The sequence below is a fragment of the Phocoena phocoena genome, chromosome 11, assembly GCF_963924675.1.
Source record: "Phocoena phocoena chromosome 11, mPhoPho1.1, whole genome shotgun sequence".
NCBI classification, from domain to species: domain Eukaryota; kingdom Metazoa; phylum Chordata; class Mammalia; order Artiodactyla; family Phocoenidae; genus Phocoena; species Phocoena phocoena.
In genome coordinates this window covers 17,498,411-17,520,940 of record NC_089229.1, presented here as the reverse complement: position 1 = coordinate 17,520,940, position 22,530 = coordinate 17,498,411, and the positions used below count along the sequence as shown (strand labels likewise).

Genomic DNA, 22,530 nt, shown 5'->3' with positions numbered 1-22,530 from the left:
CTCACTTTGGGCTGGCCATATGTCCCATGCTCAATGGCCACATGTGGCTAGTGACAGTCATACTGGACAGTGCAAGTCTATCCTCACCCCCATGCCCATGTTCCCCTCGTTCGTGACACTTATGTGTCTGAGATGCTCTAAGTAGGCTCTGAGCCTCTTGAGGACAAGGTCTGCATCATTCACCTTGGTATCCTGTGGCCACTCCATCCAGCCACAGGAAAGGAGCTCAGTAGGTGCTTGGCACTGAGTGAATCTCCTGTCCCTGGGCCTTGAGCAAACCTGGTGTGTGGAGATCATGCTGGGGAGGCGACCAGGGCTTCGTGCCCCCAGAGACGCCGAGGCAGCCAACCGTCAAGGCGGGAGGCTTGCTGGGGCCCAGTAGGTCCTTGGTCTGAAGAGGCCATCTCCACTCCAGGCTGAGGCCTGACGTTTCTCCTAAAAAACATCCTTCCAAAAGTCCAAGTGCAAGGACCATGGAAGGGCTGACACTTAGAAAGACACTGGTCATTTACACCTCAACTTAGGTTTCGTTTGTTAGTTTTTCAGAGAGAGGTTTAACGCTGTGTGCGTTCACACACCAAAGCTGTTTTCACAAACGTAGAAAGTCTAACTGTGTATTTCCTCCAGGTCCATCCCAAGAGCATGGGCTGTTTCAGATGTGGATGGAAGTAGGCAGCACCACCAGATTCCAGAGGCATCTGAGGGGCGTCGGTTTCATTAATTGTCCTTCTTAAACTTGCCGTTGTTGTAGGGCACCCAGTCCAGAATCAGCTGCCAGCCGGTGGCCCACACCAGTCCCACGGCGCCCGTGGCGCCCCACACGCCCACCGTGGGAATCCAGATTTTGGCCAGCTCACGGTAGCGACGGCCCGGGAACCTGCTCAGTGTCACAGTGCTGTCCTAACGTCTCAGCTTCGGTTTATATAATAAGATTCTGTCTTGAGACTGGCGTGTGACAGTGTGGGGAGCGTGGAGAGAGCAGGTACAGGGAATTGGATGCTTGAAAGAACTGGAGAAAGTGAGTCATAGACTCAGAAGGAATGGGGGGAGGGTCGGGGAGGGGACTGCTTAATCCAGACCTCGCCCTTCCTCAGTACATAGCCCACATTTAGCCCTGTTTCCTTCTTCCCTCCCCTCCTCCCTCCTTCCCTCCTTCTTCCAGAGCAGGTGGCACAAGTAGGAACCCAATAAAAATGCATTGAATGAAATGGGACTGAAATTGCTGGATGCCATCTTTCGTTCCCTCCCTTATTATATACCTACCGTATTCATTTCCTACGGCTGCCATTAACAGAGGACCACAAACTGGGCGGCTTAAACCACGAAAATGTATCGTTTCCCATTTCTGGAAGCTGCGGGTCCGAAATCAAGGTGTCGGCAGGGTTGGTTCCTTCTGAGAGCCCGAGGAAGAATCTGACATGCGCCTTATCTAGCTTCTGGCAGGTTGCTGCTGTCCTTTGGCTTTGTTTGCTTGTAGAAGCATCACCCCAGTCTCTGCCTTTGTTTCCATATGACGTTCTCCCTGTGTGTGTCTGTGTCCAAATCTCTCTGTTTTATAAGGACTCCAAGCGCAGTGGATCAGGGCCCGCCTGCTCTAATAGGAGTTCACCTATGTAACTAATTACATCTATAGTGACCCTCTTTCCAAATAAGTTCACCTTCTGAGGTACCGGGGCTAGGATTTCAACACATGGATTGGGCGGGGGAGGGGTGGCGCAGTGCAACCAGTGACACCTGCTGTGTGTATAGCGCTGTGCTAGATGCTGGGGCACTTAAGACAAGGAAGTCCTTGCCCTCTATTAGTTCATACTCTAGTGGGCAACTCAGGCCAGTAAACTGACCATCACAAAACAAAGTGCTATTCGAGTTTGGTGCTCGATGCTAGAGGAGCGTAGATGGACCAGGAAGTTAGACGAGGCGTGCACACGTGGGAGTGTGTGCACCGTATGTGCTCTTGTGTTTGTGTAGCCTTTGTCACCCTGATTGAGCAAAGACACGGGAGAGGTGACACACAGGACCATCTGGTCCTGCCCTCCCCCGCATAAACACCAGCTAAGGGGAGAGGACGTCCTGACTCTCGGGGGACTGGAGCACCGTCCCTCCTGGGCGGGCACCCCATCCATGCCCCTCTGGTGATGACCGGCAGCCCACGGATGTGTGAAAACCAGTTTGATGGTAGCTCCTGACTTCTAGAAAAGTCTGCAGCTCCAATGTCTCCAGCTGATGGTCTGCTGTTCAGTATCTACATGACCGTGCCAGAGGACACTGCCAGGTTGGCCCTGCTCCAGCCTTGGCAGGTGCAGAGCTGCTCTGGAAGGAAGCTGGAACGTGCCACAGGGGTGGGACGCCCAGGCAGAGTCCTGCTGCCTAAAATGGCCTGTTGCAATGTTTGCTCCCCTTTGTCTTCTGTCAGGGGTTGAAAGCCACAAAATGGCCAGCACACAGTTCTGGCAGTCATTTGGACTCTTGGAGAAACCGCTCTGCCTGTCTGTTCTATCTCCAGCCTGTGCCCTACAGGATGTCCACAGATACGTCCACAGCTGTAACGGCATCTCGCCAGTGCAGGGCTTGGCTATGGAGAGCTCGGCCAGCTCACTGCTTGTTTGGATCCAGGCCTCACATCCTGTCCCAGTATTTGGGGAAAAGTTCTGAGAGAAAGGGGCATGTCTGAGGCCCTCCCTAGCCGTGGTTAAGAGCACGGGCCTTAGAACCAGCTGGAACCCCAGAGCCACCGCCTGCCAGCTGTGACTTGGGGAAGCTTCTTACCTTCTCTGTGCCTCAGGTTTTTCACCTGTAAAATGAGGATGATACATTACTAGCATCTACCTCATAGGGTTCTTGTGAGGATTAAATTTGAATCCACAGAATGAGGCCGACATAGGTGTTCGCTGTTTGCTGTTATTGTTATTCAGGGACAAAAGCCAGAAGGTAGGAAATGATGCCGGGGACACATGAGCAAGTTGAAGTTCAGATCACTTGGAAGGCAGGGCTCCGTGAGCTGGCTCATCTTCTGCCTGTTAAAAGGGAACTCCATCTTCTAGAGCAGAGGGTCTCTGTTTTGGCCGCACTTCAGAATCAAAAAAGGAAATTTAAAACGTCCACACATTCAACCCCCTAAATCAGAATTTCTGGGGTGTCGGTACTTTTTTAAAAGCTCCCAGTTGATTCCAGTGTGCAACCCAGTTTGAGAACCACTTGCTCTGGCTTTTTCCTACTCAAAGACAGGTCCGGGGACCACCAGCCTTGGCATCACTTAGGAGCTTGTTAGAAATGCCTTGGCTCCCACCCCAGCCTGCTGAATGGAAACCTGCATTTTAACAGGGTCCCAGGTGGTCTGCAGCAGTGTTAACTGGAGAGGGCTCCTGAGAGAACAGTCCGCTCCCTGGGGGCTTCTAGAAGAAGCAGCTGTCCATGTATTAGATGACCAAGCACAGGTGGTACAGAGTCTGCATGGATTTCAGAGACAGAGGCCAAGAAGAGGTCCCTGCCTTTCGTGGAGCCTGGCACGCTGTTGCTTTCTGGAAACTTAGAAAACAGATGCTGTGTTTGTGCTGCATGGGGTGCTTGTCAGGGGCAGGGAGCTTCAGTCCCATGGTGGGCTAGATGGATGGGCAGCCTCTCGGGTCCTCTGGATGCCCCTGAATGTTCATAACTGGCTCAACTTGGAGGAAGAAAGCGTGACTTTGAACAGGGACCCTGGAAGCGAAGGCCACTGTGATGCCTTTGAAAGGCCTCATCCTTTCTGGGTGCTGAGTTCCTGGGGTGAAGGGGAGCTGAGTGAGGAGCTGAGCTGGGCTGCCTTGGTGGCCGCAGTCTGAGTTTGTTCTCCTCGCGGTTTGGGCTGTTCCTGACCACACTTTGTCAGGAAACAGGAAGGAGGCACCCAAGGTAGACCTTCCATGCTCCCCCACCCCACTTCAGCCTTTACCTCCAAATGACATTTTTAGGTGTCACCCTCTCCCATCCCCCCCACCCCAATCCCATCCCCCCACTGCCTCTAAATGGCAGGCGCAGCGGATCTCAAGCAATGAAGTTTAACGGGAAGAGAAGGGAATTCAGAGCCCGAAGTCCTAAGTTGAAATTTCTGCCTCTTTCTGCTTGATCTTGGTCAAGTACCTCAGAGTGGAAAATAATTTATTTAATTTTAGCAGAAGAGGCCACATAGTATAGCAGTTAAAACTGGGGTTCTTGGAATCAGGCTTCCTGGGTTCAGATCCATATTCCCTGGCAGAGTAACCTTGGGTCATTTACCTAATCTCTGGGTACCTCAGTTTCTTTATCTGTAAAATGGGGAGAACAGCAGTCCCTACCTCTTTGGCTTGTTATGAAGATTTAATGAGTTGATTTGTGTCAAGTGCCTAGAACAGTAGCTGGAGGCACAGAGTCAAGTATGTTAGTAAATGTTCTTTTTTTACCTTTACATATTTAAAACTTTCCACTGTTCTTTTCAAAAAAAAATTGTAATCACAGTTTGGGTTCTAGTAACTGACTTTTAAGAGAAGCGTCTCTTGCCCAGTGATGTTTATAGTTCCTCACATTCAAACAACCTATTGTTGCTTTTCAAATGCAGCAGTCCCCATTTTACAGGTGGGGAAACTGAGGCACAGAGAGGCCTACTGGCTTTTAAAGTAACACGTGCAGGGTCATCCGATCCAGTCAGGGAGCTGCAGAGCCACAATTCAGCCTGTTGTTCTTGGGACCAGGCCACCTCTGCCAGCTCAGCTGGCGTAGAGATTCGTTGACTACATGGGTGACCCAAACGCATTTGATTCTCTATTCATTGGTCCTTAAAGTAGTGAGGGAACCCCCTCCTCCCAGTGAGAACTTGTAAATAGGCTGGCTCCTGCCTGCCTTTGGTAGGTGGTGACCACGGCGCTCCAGGCACACCTGGGTGAAGGATGCTGCTTGGTCCTGGGGCCCCTTCTATCCCAGCGGGCAGGATGCGGTGAAGGGGAGAAAGGATGATGGGGCACCCTGTGCTGGCCACTTCTCTCCTGGCTTCTGAGTTTCTCCCAGAAACTCACTCACCCCTCATGAGTCAGAGCATCTTTAAACCAGGAACAAGATTGCGCAGGCCAGAGTTGGTACCTGAAATAGGCAAGTTACAGGAAGTGCTTCTGAGGGTTTAAGAGTTGGAAGATTGCTTCTTTGAGTTCTGCTCTGCCTAGGCACAGTGACCGTCTGTAATTGTCTCCTCCATTCATTCTTGTCAGGAGTGGCCTGTTTGCGTTCATCCCCCCGGGTCTGTGTTATGAGCCCAATGGAGACACTGTTTGGCGGCCTCTTGCCATCCTCTTGCCAGAACCCTGACCAAGAATCAGTGTTCAAACAGGAATCAGGGTGATTCCAGGTCTCTTTCCTAATTAGCAGGAAGCACAGAGCCAGTGAAAGCAAACAGGCAGCTTGGTAAGGCCAGGGTAGGGGCTGCCCATTTGGGGAAGGGTTGGCCACACTGATTGGTAGATCCACTGGGCTTCTGTTGTGTCAGTTGGTTCCACAGCCTGGCACGGACCATGGCAGTAGTTGGCAGAGGGAATTATAGGCAGGGGTTAACTCATCCCCAAACCCCTTGATCACTAAGAGTAAAGAAGTAGATAGACTCACACTAAGCCCTTGGTTTTTGCAGATGGAACATTCTGGGTTCTACTTTTCAAGAGTAGCCTGGAAGTCCATTAACAAGGGACACTTGTAATCTTTCAGAGGAACAAATTTGAATCAGAGGAAGCCAGTCCCTCAGCTCACCAGTGAGCCCAGCCATCCCCTGAGCACAGCAGCTTTGTAATTCTGTAATCATCGTTCCCAAGGAATCTTCATTCTAGGACTGGTGGAGCCACTTGAAAATTTCATCTCATTTGGTAGGGAAATTGCATGCTAACATGACATTTAGAAATGAGGAGGCTGTCTTGGGACCTGTCCCTCAAACGTATTTTGTCACCACATAGACTGGCTCACAAATGGTACCCCCGCTTTCTCCCACATGCTACATTGGGTCTCTCTCATTCATAGGATGGTTAATCTCAGTTTAGCCTCTGGGCCTTGGCTCTCAGTAGGTTTTCTTTCATTTTACAGGACAAGCCGGTGCCTGAAAAGAAATGTGACTTTTGAAAGGAGTTAGCAGATACTGCGGGAGTTCAGAGGCGGCTGATACCCAGTTATTCACGGTCGTGAGGGAAAGGGGTTGAATGAGAAATAGAAATCCACATGTAATCTCCAGACCTTGCGTTAATCAATAGCCTTCTCTTCCACGATGCCTTTAACCTTCTTGGGCTGCTTCGTGGCTCTTTTCAGAACTGAGATCCTGAGTGATCGGCACAAAAGAAATAATTTACCAGCCCCTTTCTTACTGAGGAGCATCTAGAGGAACTGAAATTCTTTTTTTTTTTTTAATGTATTATTACTACTGTTTTTGTTATTCACTCAGAGTAAAGTGTCGTTTTTCTTGACCAAGTGGCAAAACGAGCTGCTTCTGTGGGTTGGTTTGTTCATTGTTGTCCTATCGGAGACCAGCATATAACACAGTGATTTTCTTTTTTGCTAAAAAGAAAAAAAAATGGGGCTTCCCTGGTGGCGCAGTGGTTGAGAGTCCGCCTGCCGATGCAGGGGACACGGGTTCGTGCCCCGGTCCAGGAAGATCCCACATGCCGCGGAGAGGCTGGGCCCGTGAGCCATGGCTGCTGAGTTTACGCGTCCGGAGCCTGTGCTCCACAACAGGAGAGGCCACAACAGTGAGAGGCCCGCGTACCGCAAAAAAAAAAAAAAAAAAAGAAAAAAAAATGATTGGGATTCAGGCCTAGATCGCATGGAAATAAAAACCAGGAGAAGGAGGGTCAATTGCAATTGATAATTGAGTCTCCCTCCCCGGGATTTTAGGGTGTAACTCAATCCGAGGGGAAGGAATGATAAGTATCGTGGTGAGATAAAGCCTGGCCAGAAACAGCCCCTGGCAATGCTACCATTTGTTATCTGATTAACGCACAAGGTACAGTCTTTCTTGAGCCTAAGAAACCCAGCTTGTCTTTATCGGTTGCGGTTGCGCTGTTGTTCCAGTTGAACTTGCGAAATGGCAATGTCCAAACCCACTGCAAACCTTGGGAGGTGGTGGTGCTTCTGATCTCGAGCTCTATGCAGTAGGATCCTGGGGAAGCCCGCAGGCCACAGCCACCAGTTTGGGGGCACCTTACTCACGGCCTAGGGAAAGGATCCATTTGGGGAGTAAAAGCCAAGCCTGACTCAGAGGTGAAGTGTGCAGCCGGAGCTGCTATACCCACTTACGGGAACCAGAGCAACATCTGTTCTTCCTCTCTGGTCCTGTCCTTGCCCTTGCCCTTGACCCAGGGTCCTTTAAAACCCAAGGCCTGTAGCCACTTGCCTCCTAAACTGTGGTAGGCAGCATGGCCCCACAGAAGATGTCCACATTCCAATCCCTGGAACCTGTGGCTGTGTTAACCTTACAGGGCAGAAGGGACTTTGCTGGTGTGGTTAAGTGAAGGATTTTCAGATGGGAAGATTATCCTAGATTAGCTGGGTGAGTCCAGGGTAATCACAAGGGTGGTAAGAGGATCCAGAGACTGAGTGGCAGATGGAGATGGGATGCCGATAGAGGCAGAGGTCAGGGTGCTGTGAGGATGGGGCTCCCAGCCAAGGAATGCAAGTGGCCTCCAGAAGCTGGGAAAGGCACGAAAATGGATTCTCCCTTAGAGCCTCTGGGAAAAACTGTCAACACCTTAACTGTAGGACCTGTGACCTCCAGAACTGTAAGAGAATACACTGGTGTTGTCTTAAGCCACGGGTTTTGTGGTGATTGTTACCGCAGCAATAGGAAACTAACACAAAAGCTCCCACCTACGTCCAGGGTCCGAGGGAGGCCTGGGAGACGCTGATGTCAGGAAAGCAGAATCTAGCAGCAGTAGTGTGAGTGTGGAAAGTGGCAGTAACGATGATGAAGGTGCTGTGATGCTGCCCTCTTCAGAGATTGTTTTGAGCATAAAGTGAGGTACCATGAAAATGCCCAATAAATCTAAGTTGTGAACCAGCAACCCTGATTGGCCGAGGCATTGGCTCATCATGGCTCATGGCCCTTCAGGGACAGGCCAAGAAGGTAGAGCCCAGATCCTTTCATTTGTAAGCATCTCTTTCATGACCGTACATACCACCTGAAATCCACATCAGAGCACATTTGTGTTGATGGGTTCCCATAGGTAGGTGTTATACCACTGTGTTTAGTCAATATATTTAAAAAAAAAAAAAAAAAAAGAACTGAGTACATATTGGGAGTTTGTGTTGTATTTGTCACAATTTTCCTTCACAATTATATAATACTTCCAGTGTTCTCTAAGTACCTTCCCAGGGGCTAGCTTCACTGAAACTCACAATTCTTTGAGGGTCGGCAGGGTAGGTATCATCTCCCATGTTGTAGATGCCAAGAGAAGGAAGCTCCAAAGGCAAGATCTTAATACACGACTGAGATGAGGCTAAACTTGAACATCTAGCCCAGAGAGGGGAGCGGATCATGCTGGTTAAGAGCAGACAGTCCTGCCAGTCGCTAGCTGGGTGACCTGAGGCAAATTACTTGGCCTCTCTGTGCTTCAGTTTCCTATCCGTCGGTATAGGGATGATCATAGTACATACCTCATAGGTTTGTTGTGAGGTCTAAGCGATCATAAAGCCATAAAATGCTTAGAGTAATTCCAGGCACATAGTAGGGTGTGTGATTGTGTCTCAACGGCCGTAGCACCAGCTACACAACCATAGCCAGAGTCAGCCGACTACACATTTCAGTGCTCAATTTCCATGACTGCCCACATACTACAAGCCAAAAGCATCCCAAACCATCCCATTCTGCTTGAACATTCCAAAGTGCTAAATTAAGTTGGTGCCTTAAGCTCTAGACCAGAGGTCCATGAACGTTTTCCAGACAGTCAGAATTTTAGGTCTCTGTTGCAGTGACTCAACTCCGCCCTTGTAGTCTGAACGCAGCTGTTGACAACATGTAAATGGATGGACACGGCTGGATTTGGTCCACAGGCGACCTCTGCTTTAGACAAGGCTGAGAGCCAGAAATCCCAGATTCAAGTCCCAGCCTTCCCACCATACAAGGGCGTTCTGTAGCAAGTCATGAAGACTCCAGGACTCAGATCCTTCACCTCTAAAAATAGGAAGCACAGTGGTGATTCTTTCAGGAGAATGGTGAGCCGACGAGAGCGTTTGTACACTGTAGAGGACTGAGCCTAATTTGGTTGTCAGTATTTTGTTGCTGATGTACAGTTGTGGTCCAGGCCACCTGTGGTGGATGAAGCATGCACGTGCACTTGGTAGAAAATGTTGGGTGTTGGCCGACCAGCTCTCCGGTCTGCAAATGCATGATGAAATCAGGAAAGGGCTATTTGATTTCAGTTACGTTCATCTTTTGGGATATGAGAGTAGCACCAGCCTCTCAAAGCCTCCCTTTCCTGCCGTGAGATATTTCTCAAGAAACAATGCTTTCATTTTAGCCCCAATTGATCTCCATTCTGGAAATTGCAAATGAGCAAAATGACCGTGATGAATGGGGGGCTCGGGAGAAACACAAGGCTCCGGCTCAGTGTCTCAGGCTGGAGAAGGGAAACCTGGAGGCTTTATCGGGGGAAGATGGGTGGCAAGTGAATTGCCGAGCTGAATTACAGGACGGTTGGTGAATAAATGCACTGTGCTGAGCAATGATGCATCTCGTTAAGACGCCCTCAGTTTTGGCCCCAATACTACGGGAATTGTCGGAGCGATTACGTGCAAACCTCAATTTTGAGGTTTGAAAAGCGGTCAGCGCATAATTGGCAGGAGAAGAAAAAGAAGGGAGATGGTTCGAAACGATAGGTATGAAATGGCTGTTGCAGCAAAGAAGACAGGGATGTAAAGAGGCACGTTGATCACTCAGGACTCAGTGTGTGTGGTCTCAGGGTCACACTCGGGCCACGTGGACCATGCGTTTGGTGCCCTTAACAGGCCTTCGGGGAATCAAAGCGGTTTGCTCTGTAGAAAGTTTCAAGTGCACTGGGGACACGTTTATTGAATGAATGAATGACTGGTGCTGGCTACATGATTGTCAGATAAGCGAGTGAAGGAGGGAAGGAATGAATGAACAAATTTATAAGCCAATACTTCACATAAAATGAAATGATAATAGTACCTACCATTGTATGACTGGTGGGAGAATTAAATGGGAGAATGCGTCTGAACCTGCAGCACAGTGCCTGGCAGTAGCAGGCACTCAGTTTCAGCTGGTTCTGTTGTCATGTTTCCGGACAGCCATAAAAAGATGCCACAGGCTGGGTGGCTTAAACAACAGACATTTATTTCTCAGTTCTGGAAGTCCAGGGTTAAGGTGCAGGCAAGGTTGACGTCTGGTGAGGTCTCTCTTCCTGCCATGCAGACAGCCACCTACGTGCTATGTCCCCATGTGGCCTCTTCTCAGAGAGATCTCTGGGGTCTCTTCCTCTTCTTCTTTTTTTTTTTTTTTTTTTTTAATTTATTTATTCATTTATTTATTTTTGGCTGTGTTGGGTCTTCGTTTCTGTGCGAGGGCTTTCTCCAGTGGCGGCAAGCGGGGGCCACTCTTCATCGCGGTGCGCGGGCCTCTCACTGTCGCGGCCTCTCTTGCTGCGGAGCACAGGCTCCAGACGCGCAGAGCTCAGTATCTGTAGCTCACGGGCCCAGCTGCTCCGTGGCACGTGGGATCTTCCCAGACCAGGGCTCGAACCCGTGTCCCCTGCATTGGCAGGCAGACTCTCAACCACTGCGCCACCAGGGAAGCCCCTCTTCCTCTTCTTCTAAGGACACCAATCCTGTTGGATTAGGGTCCCACCCTTATGACCTCATTTAAAATTAATTATCTCCTTAAAAGCCCTGTCTCCAATTATAGTCCCGCTGGGTGGGGGGAGTTAGGGCTTCAACATATGAATTTAGGGAGGGCACAGTTCTATAACACTCAGTAAAGAATCAAACCTTGCTTTTAAAAGCCTAACCTTGTCACTAAGCAGCTACACTGGAATAATCTTTTCCTGGGAAGAGAAACTGGAAATGTCCCAATGTTCTGGAAAATTGAGTGGATTTCCCACAGCGTATGTCCTTCCACATGGGGGTGTCTGTCTCGTGCTCTTCAAAGACCCCAGCAGTCATCCTTTTACTCCCCACTGTTAGACAAATGGGCAACTCACTCATGCTTTTTTTTTTTCCTTAAAAAAAGCGAAAGACCTGACCCTCTCTAAGGCTTCTGTAAAACACGTGCTCTGGGAGAGGAAGTCAACCTCATGAACCCGCTATTCTGTGTTAGAGAGAGCCCTAACTAGATCTCATTTCTTTTTCTATTTTCGTTTTCGTCTCCAAATCTGCCTGGAAGACAGCGAAAGCTCATTAATTTGAACCCTGCTCATTTAGAATATGTTACATTTCCTCCAAGTTCACCGTGAAGTAGGAATTTGTGAAGCAAATTAATTGTGTGAACATAATTAGAAAAGAGGAGTCGTGTAGAGCTGGGAGGCACCTGGAGGTGATCCAGTCCTTTTTCCCTTGGTGGCTTTTTCTTTTCAGATGAAGGAATTGAGGCCCAGCAGGCAGACCTGGCTCCTCCAAGCTCACACAGTGGGACCGGTTCCCTTCCTTTAGGCCCCCAGCCTAATTCACGGAGTCTTGTTTGTTTGTAAAAGACACAGGCGCTTTACCACTATGGGTTCCTTTTACTATATGGATTTCACATATTGAAAGTACATTTAAAAAAATATTCTGCATTTCAAGTTTTCCACTAATTATGACTGGCCTTCTCCCAAGTTAGCTTGAGCTATTTTGGTGAGGTTTTATAGTTATTTAATAAGAAAAGGCTTTTTAAAAACCTCATAAAACCTTCTGTACCATTCATTCTAACCAACACTCCCTCTTACAATTATGTCACTAACAACTTCTCTTTAAAAGGCCAGAACTTTTGTCTATTCATGTTAACCTTAAAAGCAGCATTCACCGAACCCCTGAGAAACAAGAAGTGTAATACTTTATAGGATTGGGGCAGAGCAAATGAAATAATGCACGTGAAAGGGTTCTGTACATTTGGGAAGCATATACAAATGCTTTATGTTTTCCTTTATTGCCGTCTCTGGTCTGGGCAGCGCCCCAAAGAATGGTCGAAATACGTTTGTGGATGTAAAGGCGGAATTTCTGTGGAGAGTCCCCAGGGAATGGGCTGTTTTTCCATGGGATTTAAACAAATAAATGACATGCCTATTTATTAATTTAAATCAAACTGTAACTGCCACAAGGCCTGGAATGTTCTCACCAGCACATCAGCACATCCTCTCCCTGGAGTCAGACCAATTAGGGCACCAGACAGCAATCAACAGATTATTTAGTGAGCCCAGGTTCAGAGTACTGGTGAGGTGGACAAAATTACAATATGTTCCTTAGCCTTGGGACTTGAGGAATTCTCTGCACAGCCATGGTCAACAAGAGTGGGGCACTCCCAGTATTTGGGGGAGCTTCTGAATCTCTCCTTCTTGGGTATTTAATGCATCTTTAACTCCATTTTGGGGATTGTGGAAGATGAAGGGTTATTCCCTTATTCGTAAGGCCAGTTCTGTGCTTGGTAGGATGAGGGTGATGGTGGTGATGATAATATAGCGGCGGTGGTGGTGGTAATAGCAGCAGCAGTAGTAGTTGTTGTTAACATTTCTTGCACGCTCACTCTGTGTGCCAGGCACTGTTCTGGTGCTTTGCACACATTATTTGAATCATCACAACCCTGTAATGTAGAAAGTTGGTTTGACAGATGATGATGACAAGGCTCAGAGAGGTTAAGAACTTGCCTTAGGTCACACAGCTGGCAGGTGACAGCAATGAGAAGTTAACCCTGGCCGTCTCGTGCCCTTTCACTGCCTCCTGGCTTAGTGCTCTGTCTCCACCTGCCCAGGACACACGCTGCTCCCATACGGTGACTCAGAGGCCCAGGAGCAGTGTGTGTCAGGGCCCCGACATTAAGCCTGAGGTCAGGATACAGCAGTTCTCTTGCTTAATCCCAAATGTCCTATTTCTCCTGTGTTTCCTTTAGGGGGCCTTATCTTCAGTTGACGAGCTCTGACAGGTGGCCCCTCACCTCACGGAGCCCACTGACCACACGAGCCTAGACTGTCTCTTTAGGGTTCAGTTTTTTGCGTTCAAGAAAAGACAAAGGGCAAAAGAGTTCTGTTTTCAGCTGCCAGGGTCCCAGCGTGGGCCTCTCAAAGCTTGCTGAATTTGGAAGCATTTCTGGTTTCCTTCTCAGAAAGCAGTAATTTGACTTTGGGCCACCGGTGCTCAGTGAAATGAGCCTGTTATCGAGGGTAATGTGGTGTTGAGTTCCTCTGATGGAAGAGGGTCAGCACCAGATATAATGAGTAGCACCGTTTCAGCTGAGCTGGCTTCTCCCTCCCTCTTCGGCCTCATCTGGGGCCCCTCTTTCCCTTCCCATCATTACGGGACCTGGTTCAGTTCCTCTGTTGCACTTGCTTTCCCGTGCCAGCAGGCCTTTGTACATGCTGTTCCCACTGCCTAGGAAGCTTTCTCCTCTCCTCACCTCTACTTGGTTAACTCCTGCTCGGCCCTAGGACCTGTTACGTGTTCCCCTAGCTCCTTTACTTCTCCTTTTAAGCCCTTTACCTATTGTAATTATTTTATTTTATTTTTGTTACTTAAGTGCTGTCTTCCCCATTGGATGCTAAGGTCCGTGCTGGCTACCTCTGTACCTGCTTTATGGCTAACGTAGTTCCTGAAACATGGTGGCCACTGGGTAGATGGGGTGAGAATGGGGTGCCCCAAGCTTCAAAGAGCTGGGTCTTCTGGTCAGTCTATACAGTAACTCCTTTTCCATCCATTCGGGGTCTCAGGTCTAGAATGGCCAATAGAAAAGTGGTTAAGATGAACTCTAGACCCAGGCTGTCTGGGTTTGTATCCCAGCCTTGCCTCTTACTAGCTATATTTTTCTATTGCCGTGTAACAAATTACCACCAAGTTAGCATTTTACAGCAACACACATTTATTATCCCAGTTTCCATGGTACAGGAGTCTGGGCAGGCTCAGCTGGATGCTCTGCTCAGGGTCTCACCAGGCTGCAATCCAGGTGTTGGCCAGGGCTACAGTCCATGTGAGGGTCAGGTCCCCTTCCAAGCTCTCGTGGTTTTTGGCAGAATTCATTTTCTTTTAGCTGTAGAAATCACAGCAGCTTTGTTTTTCTAGGCCAGCAGGAGAGTCTCTCTGAGTTTAGAGAAAGTCTAAGCCCTCTTTAGAATGCTCAAAGAGGATGGGGCCTGATAAGGTCAGGCCCGTCCAGCATCACTTCCTTTTAGATTAACACACAGTCAACTGATTAAGGACCTTAACATCTGCAAAATCCCTTTGCCTTGTAATGTAACATAATCATGGAAGTGATATCGTATTCCCAGGTCCTTTCTGTGCTCAAGGGGAGAGGATTATACAGGGCATCTATATCGGGGGGCCAGAAATCACAGGGACCATCTTAGAACTCTGTTAGTCTAGCTGTGTGGCCTTGAGTAGGTTGCTTAACCTCTCTGTGCCACTCTTGCATCATCTGTAAAGTAGGAATAATGGTAGCACCCACTTCATAGGGCTTGTTATGAAGATTAAATGAGTTAATTTATGTTAAACGCTTAAAGCGATTCCTGGCAGGTGGTGAGTATTCAGTAAATGTTAGCCGTTACAGCCATAAAGATGATGGTAATCCTCAACCAAGCCAGTGGGATCCAAGGTTAAAAATCCAACCCACCAACTGGCTGGAAAAGGAAACCTGAGAAGCCAGGCCGAAGGCGAAAGAAGAGACTGGAGACTGTCAATGAGCTTGGTAAATAGGCCATGCTAAAATGAAAGCTGACAGCTTCCATGCCACGGGGCGAACATGGGTGAAGCAGATGGAAAGCTATATCAAATTACTAAAGCAAATTGGATATAAGTGGGTGCACGTGCCCCCCATTTTAGTTCCTTTCATTAAAGCATCTCTTCTCAAGACAAAGAGTAATGCTATCTCTCCAGAAAGCTTAAAATCCCTTACATCAGGAATTTTTAAAAAAAAAGGTTTTTTTAAGTCTTTATTGAATTTGTTACAATATTGCTTCTGTTTTATGTTTTGGTTTTTTTCTTTTTTTTTTGGCTGTGAGGCACGTGGGATCTTAGCTCCCCGACCAGGGATCGAACACGCACCCCCTGCATTGGAAGGTGAAGTCTTAACCCCTGGACCACCAGGGAAGTCCCTACATCAGGCATTTAATCAAGGCTGACACCCCGAATGTGAATAGATGAACAAAACTGGATATTTGGGCAACTTCTGTAGGCAGCTGCACCCCCAAATTTAGGTTTGACCTCAAGGAAGGCTTTCTCCTGAAACAGGATCCCAGTTGGTTCCGTTTAAAAATAAGGGTCCCTCGTCACCCTGGTGAGACCTACCACCACATGAACCGGTATTGTGAGATGGGGCTGGAGGGAGGCTGCTGTGGAAACCTGCTCTGTGATGCATGCGTTTTGCTGGGGAGCGTTAAGAATTGATTTGTTGCTCCATCTGGGATGCTGTTAACCAAATGTGGGCAGACGCAGCGAGGTGAGTCAATGAAACAAGTTCACGGTGGCATATTTACGCATAGCGGCGGGCAGGGAGAGGAAGATGACGCAGCATCTGTCCTTCGAAGGACGTCACTTCATTGAAATCCCTCTCAGTTGGATCACCCAGGGCAAGTCATTCACTCTCTTTAGATCGTGTACTTTAAATCTGATAATTCAACTCAAGTATTATTGACGGTGGTGGTGGATACCTCTGGCACTCTGCCCACACTCCCTCGCATCCCCTTATGGTTTCTGGGCACCCATCCTGCAGCTTCTACATGCTTTGTTTGTTTCTTTTTTTAAAAAAAAATTTTATTTATTTATTGATTTTTGGCTGTGTTGGGTCTTCGTTGCTGCGCGTGGACTTTCTCTAGTTGCGTCGAGTGGGGTCTACTCTTGGTTGCGGTGAGCGGGCTTCTCATTGCGGTGGCTTCTCTTGTTGCGGAGCATGGGCTCTAGGCGCGCTGGCTTCAGTAGTTGTGGCACATGGGCTCAGTAGTTGTGGCTCGTGGGCTCTAAAGCGCAGGCTCAGTAGCTGTGGCTTGTGCGCTTACTTGCTCCACGGCGTGTGGGATCTTCCCGGACCAGGGCTCGAACCCGTGTCCCCTGCATTGGCAGGCGGATTCTTAACCACTGTGCCACCGGGGAAGTCCCTACGTGCTTTGTTTCTAATGGCTGCACCTGCGACTTGCTTCTGAGGTTGCATTTGGGCTCCTGGAGTTTCTTCTTCCTATGTACAGAGACAGGGAAGAATCCAGGATTTACCTCTTCCTGGGCAGCCCTTAGCCCGGCTCCATCATCCCAAGGTGGGACAAACTCAGAGGAGTGAAGTTATGCTGCTGAGGTCCCCATGGGATCCAGTTGAAGACTGGCATTAAGCCTGAAATTACATCCTTGCTGGGCTTCTTCACTCCCCTATCCTATTCCCAGGACCGGCAACATAATTTGCAGGGCTCCTTGTTCAAATATTATTAAAAATCAAGATCTCAGGATGGTGACAGCAGAACGTTACACCCAGCGTGAGACCCTTGTGATTGGCAGGCCCTGTGTGACTTCACAGGTAACACACCTGCGTAGCTGGCCCTGCCTGTTCCTTCCACTTTGCTGGGAGCATCCCTTATTAAGTCACTTGCACATGAATTCTTGTCTCGTGCTCTGCTCTGGATGGATTCTAAGATGAATATGGCACCAAGCCTTCCCTTGAGGAGCCGGGGGAAGACAAATGAAGGCACAGATCATTATATCACACATCAGACCATGAGGCAAAGCCCGATCCTGGAGGTACCCGCAGTGAGCAATGTGGGAAGCAAAATGCTGTCTGTGAGTTCATGAGGGCTCCTGGGTCCAGGCCAGGATTCTTTCATCTGCCCTGGAAACATGCTGTGTGCCCCAAATGCTGGACAGATAGAATTGGGGTTGATGGTGTGGGAGAGGGGATAGGAGATGACTTCAGAAAGGAGGCACAGCGTGAGCGGCGGTGTAGAAGTGGGACCTCTGTTTACTGAGCAGGGGCCTACTGTGTCTGTGTGCTCAGTGCAGAAGGTTTGAATTTAAAATGACCCAATCCCTGCCCCCAAGTTGCTCCTGAGAAATGCTTACAATCAGCTCAAGTTGAATTCTGTGCAAGGGAAGTGCTAAGCTGAAGTGGGCGAGAGGAAGTACTAGATAGGAGAAGGAGTCTGGTCTTCCAAGAAATTACCATTAGGCATTATGAGTCCTAGAGATTCACATCAAAGAAAATATTCCCTAACTGTGAAATCTCAGAAATTGACAAGCTGTTGGGATTCACTTAGGCGGAGATGAGGGGAAGCCTCTGGAAACTACTCCATGTAATTGGTTGCCTAGTCCACTCAGTTTGGTTCCCTAAGTCTAACTCATCAGTTTGCTCAGATTGAAAGTGTTAAATCCTCTTCCAAGTTTGTTGAACTCTTACTTGAAATGACTCCAGGTCCCTGAGTTGCCCTTCAGCTGCATCCCAACCTGGGCTGGTGATGGTGCTCTGCAGGCAACACCCACTCTTTCCTGCTCCTCTCCAGGGAGCCCACAAACACCCTACCAGTTTCCCAGAACACTGAAGCAATTGTTGAAATGAAGGAGTCTCCGCCACCGAAGCCGGGAAATGCAGGCACTGGCTGTGGTCCTCCCAGGGAGGGCGGGAAGGGGAAGTGGTGTTGAAATGCCCGTGGTTCTGTGGGGCCCTGGGAAACCCTTTTCTTTATCATCGACTTTGTCAGACTGAGGCCATCCCTCATTTTTCACAGCATGCCTACAGGCAGGGCGAATGATAGCTCTTCCACTGGGAATAAGGGCATAAAAGCCATGGGGCTTTGCCAGGAAGTGGAGGTGGGGACTTCTGCTTTATGTTGTGCTGTCTTTCTAATACTTGAAATATGTCGCTGCTCCGATGTGAGCACCCAGTGACACGGCTCATGACTCTTCCTTGGCAAATGTCCCGTTTGGGGCAGTAATTCACAATTTCTTCACTGCCTTCTATTAAGCAATTAAAGGAAGGCACAGATGATTCTTATGGATATATGTAATCAGGTGGTTTTTAATTACTTAGTGGTGCTGGGAGAGGGAGAGAACAGTGAGGGGAAGAGCCTGACAGTTTCCTCTCTTCCTCTGCTGTTTTAATTTGGATTTATTTTTTTTCCCGAGGCTTCAAAAGCATCTTAGAATGTGGCTGTGCACAGTGGGGCCCCTGCCAGCCTCAGGCCACATCTTAGGGTCCTATTTCCCAGGAGGTTTCTTCTAACCCTTCTGACACTCCAGCTTCTCCTGTCACCTGTTGCCTCTGCCTGTAGCATCCTCCACAGTCTCAGATCCACTTACCGTGGCTTCCTCAGGAAAGCTTTCTCTGGTGCCCCCAACTAGCTTAGGTCCCCTCATCGTAGGCTCTCACTATGCCCTTTGCTTTTCTTTTATAGCACTTCATTCATTCAACAAATCTTTACTGAATACCTACTATGTGGCAGGCTCTGTTCTAGGCACTAGTGACAGATCAGTGAACAAAAAACAGACACAAACCCCTGTCCTCATGGAGCTTGTATATTCTTAATTCGTTGAGATTTTGATGATGAATATTTATTCGGCAGTTAGTTTATTGACGTGTCTTCCCCACTAGCCTGGAAGCTCCATGAGGACCGAGCCATATCTGCCTTAACCAGAGTCCTCATCCTGCCAAGGGCCGTGGAGACATGCAGTAGGACCTCAGGGAACGCAAGGCGGCTTGTGATCTGATGGCTGCCCTTTGGTCATCTCGGCTCCCCGAGGTGGTGGTGTCTTCCCTTGGAATCCAGACATCATCGTGTGGAATTAGCTTCTCTGGAGTGGATTCCAGCCCATGAGAGGGAATGTAAGGGAAGAGGAGTCAGCTCAGTCATGGGTCTTCCGGAACCCCGGGGGTCTCCTCTCTCCGTCCTCTGTGATGCACCCCACAAATCTTGCACCATTTTGAAATCTCTATTTAGCTTCTGTGTAGTTGTGCAACTTTTCGGGGGCCACTGAATTTTATGGCAGATCTGTATTTGCTGGGTGATCATGACGGACCCTTTAGTTGCCCCAAGGCCACCTCATTCAGGTGTCGCGAGACCCCTCGTGTTTTGGAGTTGGTTGGGCAATGTCTATTTCAGCACCTTTGGTTTGAACCCACGCCTGGCTGCTTCCTTCTGATCTGTCTTCACTTCAGGCATTAACCTCCTAAAAGCCCACCCGGAAACTTCCACTGAAAAATGGATCATCCCCTTCCTCAACAAGATGTGTTTGCTCCATTTATCTCATGGGTCGGTTTATGTGACCACGTGTTCACTATGCAGTCATTCATAACGTAAGGGAAGGGGCAGGGCCAGGACTGGACAGAGGCACGCAAGGCTCCTGGGTTGCAAAAGGTCAGGCAGCTGTCAGGGCTGGGCAAGTGCAGGACAAGTGCAGGTGCACAGATCTAGCCCTGGGAGGGAGAGTAGGAGGGTATGTGGGTGTGAATGAAGGCCCTTGTCTCTGGTGCAGCAGTGGAAGTGAAATCCTGCCTGGTCTCTATAGCTAATTCCACCCACTTGTAGATTTCACTGATCACAAAAGCCTTTCATTAGGTGATCCCAACGCCAGATGTGAGCGCAGGGTAACACATCGAGGGGCCTTAACACAGCCTTTCCTGATCCCCGCCACCATGTCTGTGCTTTGTATGTTGCAAAAGCCTGTGAAAGACAGTGTAAAGAAGGGAGAGGGCCAGAATCTCTACCTTTTCAGGAATAAAAAGTACATATTTCCTCTTAAATGCTCATTTACAGGCCCCTTCCATCGCAAATGCTACCTGGTCACCTGGCGGCACGTGTCCAAGGCTTCTCATCTTTTAATACATGCCTAGACTCTTAAAAGGACTGTAATTGCCAGTTGTCTTACAAGCAATCATCTCATCACAGGGTGGTTTGGGAGGAGAGTTCAGGAGGCAAAAAACGGCACGAACACCTGGCAAATCCAGTTCAGCTGGATAATGTCTTTGAACCAGACAAAAAGTGACTGCGTTGACAGCTCCGCGTTTCCAGACATTTGGTGGGTTGATATAGCCATAGGAAACGTCTATGGCCACATCTGCTGTCGCAGACCTTATCTGAGTGTTATGAATCCCATTTCTCGCTTCTAATGGGGAAGAGTTCATCAGTGCGGCTTTCATCTGAAGAAGTGACGTAGGGAGCCCGGTGGTTGCACATGTGGGGTCATGGCTCAGTAATCACTAGTGGAGAAGCAACTGCTGCTGGTCAAGTCTTCTGTGTTCAACAGATCCCAGCAGGCTAACACGTGACACAGCCTGGGCGAGCATCATTCCCATTTGGCCCCGTGGTGGTTTTCATTCCAGGCAGGTTGGGCTGGACCAAGTATAATTTAATAACTGATAGTAGTATAGCTAATGCTGACTGTGGGTTATGTGCTAAGAGCTTTACATGAAGTTCTATTATGGATTGTAACCGTGATCACTCCCATTTTACAGATGTAGTCACTGAGATCGAGGGAGCTTGGTGACTGATCTCCGGTTGTACAAGAAAGCATTGGTGGAGTCGGTATCCAAATCCAGGTCGTCGGCCATCCTATATCCTCATCTTTGTGTTGTTCAGTGTTCTCAGTGTTGACTTCTCCACCCAATCCTGCCACCTTCTTCTTTAACCAGACTGAGTTTCTCTCTGGCTCAAATAAACATCACGGGCCACCCCTTCCTTTCCAGAGGACAGTGGAGGCCTGGAGAGTGGAGACCAAACCAGAGAAACACCCTGGGTCTTAGTCCTTTGCACAATTCTGTACGTTTGTTCTCTGTGTTCTCTCTGCCAGCTTGACGTGCTCCTCTAAAAGTCCTTGGCCCTTTGGGCATGCTCCAGTATTCTCCATCTCTGTGGCACCTTTTATGACCAATTCAGGTAAAGAGGCAAGAAGGAGCACCCTCTTTCCTTCTCTAACCCTTGTTTTGTGTGTGTGTGTGTGTGTGCCATTTATTTAATTAGTGGCATTGTATAAGAATCTGAACCTGAATCTTGGCTCTGCCACTTACCAGCTGTGTGACCTTGGGCAAGTTGCTTAACCTCTCTGTGCTTCTGTTTCTTCATCTGTAGAATGATGGTGATATTAGCAGTAGGTGTGGAGTGAAGGTGAACCATATGCCTGGATTTGAACTACCATACTCCCTAATGGAGGTGGGATGGGAAAGGGTGATCAGCACCCAGTGGCTGCTCAAATTACCAGCACCTTGGGGCGGGGGGCGGTTGGAATTGGGTGGAGCATGGTGTGAAGTTGGGGTTGGGGTGACATAGAAAACCACCTGACACATCTGCCAGGAATCCCCTTCTATTGGCCTGGCCAGTTTGCAGAGAAAGAGCTGTAGGAATTTGTCCCCAACTTCTCTTCCTGTATTACTGTGATGGAAATCTCCACTGAATATGTGAGGGAAGAGGTTCTTTATCTGCACAGGTCCAGGTCCTGCAATTCCTTTTGTTCCCTGTAACATTATTTTCTTTAGTTTTCAGCTTTTTTCCTCCCTTCTTTCTAAAACCAGAAAGGTATCAGCAGTCTTCAAAGAGTGGTGGCTTTGAGCTTAGCAGATCTCAAATATCAACGGCAGGCACAGATCCAAAGAGCTGTGTACATGCCTTTTCTCCTGGCACTGAAGCTGAGCATGTCTTTTCTAGAAATGTCAGTCTGGGAGTGGAAAGCTTTAAAATGTCAGTGTAAAGTGCATTTCCTGGTCTTATTACTCTAGATGCTCCTTGGCTTCGTGACTTTCAGGGACTGGGGTTCTCAGAGCTACATCTGGCTTCCCATGACCTTTGTAGGAATTTTATGCCATCCTGGGGTCACTGGGACATGTGGCAGTAACTTCTGACTTTTGCACTTTGAGATACAGGTTTGGAGTCCCATATCCTATATCGCCATTTTTGGTATCAGTTGACACGGTTTGGACTGTAGTAGGATATACTTGTATGTTACAGTTTGAAAATTAATATGACAAAATATTTTAAAGCAGCTGGTCACAGCACAGAGATTGAATATTCATAGCATTATTCATAAAGGCTTTAAACTGGACACAATGCAAATGCCTACAAACATGTGAATGGATATATAAAATGTGGTATATCCATGCAATGGAGTACTACTTGGCAATTAAAAAGGAGCAAGTACTGATATAAGTAATAACAAGGATGAATCTCAACAACATATGCCTAGTGAAGGAAGCTGGACTCAAAAGACTACAGACTGTCTAATTCCGTTGATACGAAATTCTAGAAAAAGCAAAGCTATGGTGATAGCAGATCAGGTGTTGCTTGGGGCTGGGGTGGGGCAATGATTGATTGCAAGGGGCAGGAGGGAACTCTCTGGAGGTGATGGGAGGATTTTAAAATTTGGATGTGGTTGTCCTTGCAGTTTTTAATGTAATTTACTGAAATT

General features: G+C 48.3%; 1 protein-coding gene and 1 pseudogene across 2 annotated transcripts in view; one reads left to right on the top strand and one right to left on the bottom strand.

Moving 5' to 3' along the window:
* Positions 1–22,530, top strand: part of CHST11 (carbohydrate sulfotransferase 11) — a 283,890-nt gene that overhangs the window by 142,796 nt on the left and 118,564 nt on the right. The window lies entirely within an intron of this gene.
* On the bottom strand, positions 718–20,683 carry LOC136130648 (cytochrome b-c1 complex subunit 10 pseudogene; annotated as a pseudogene).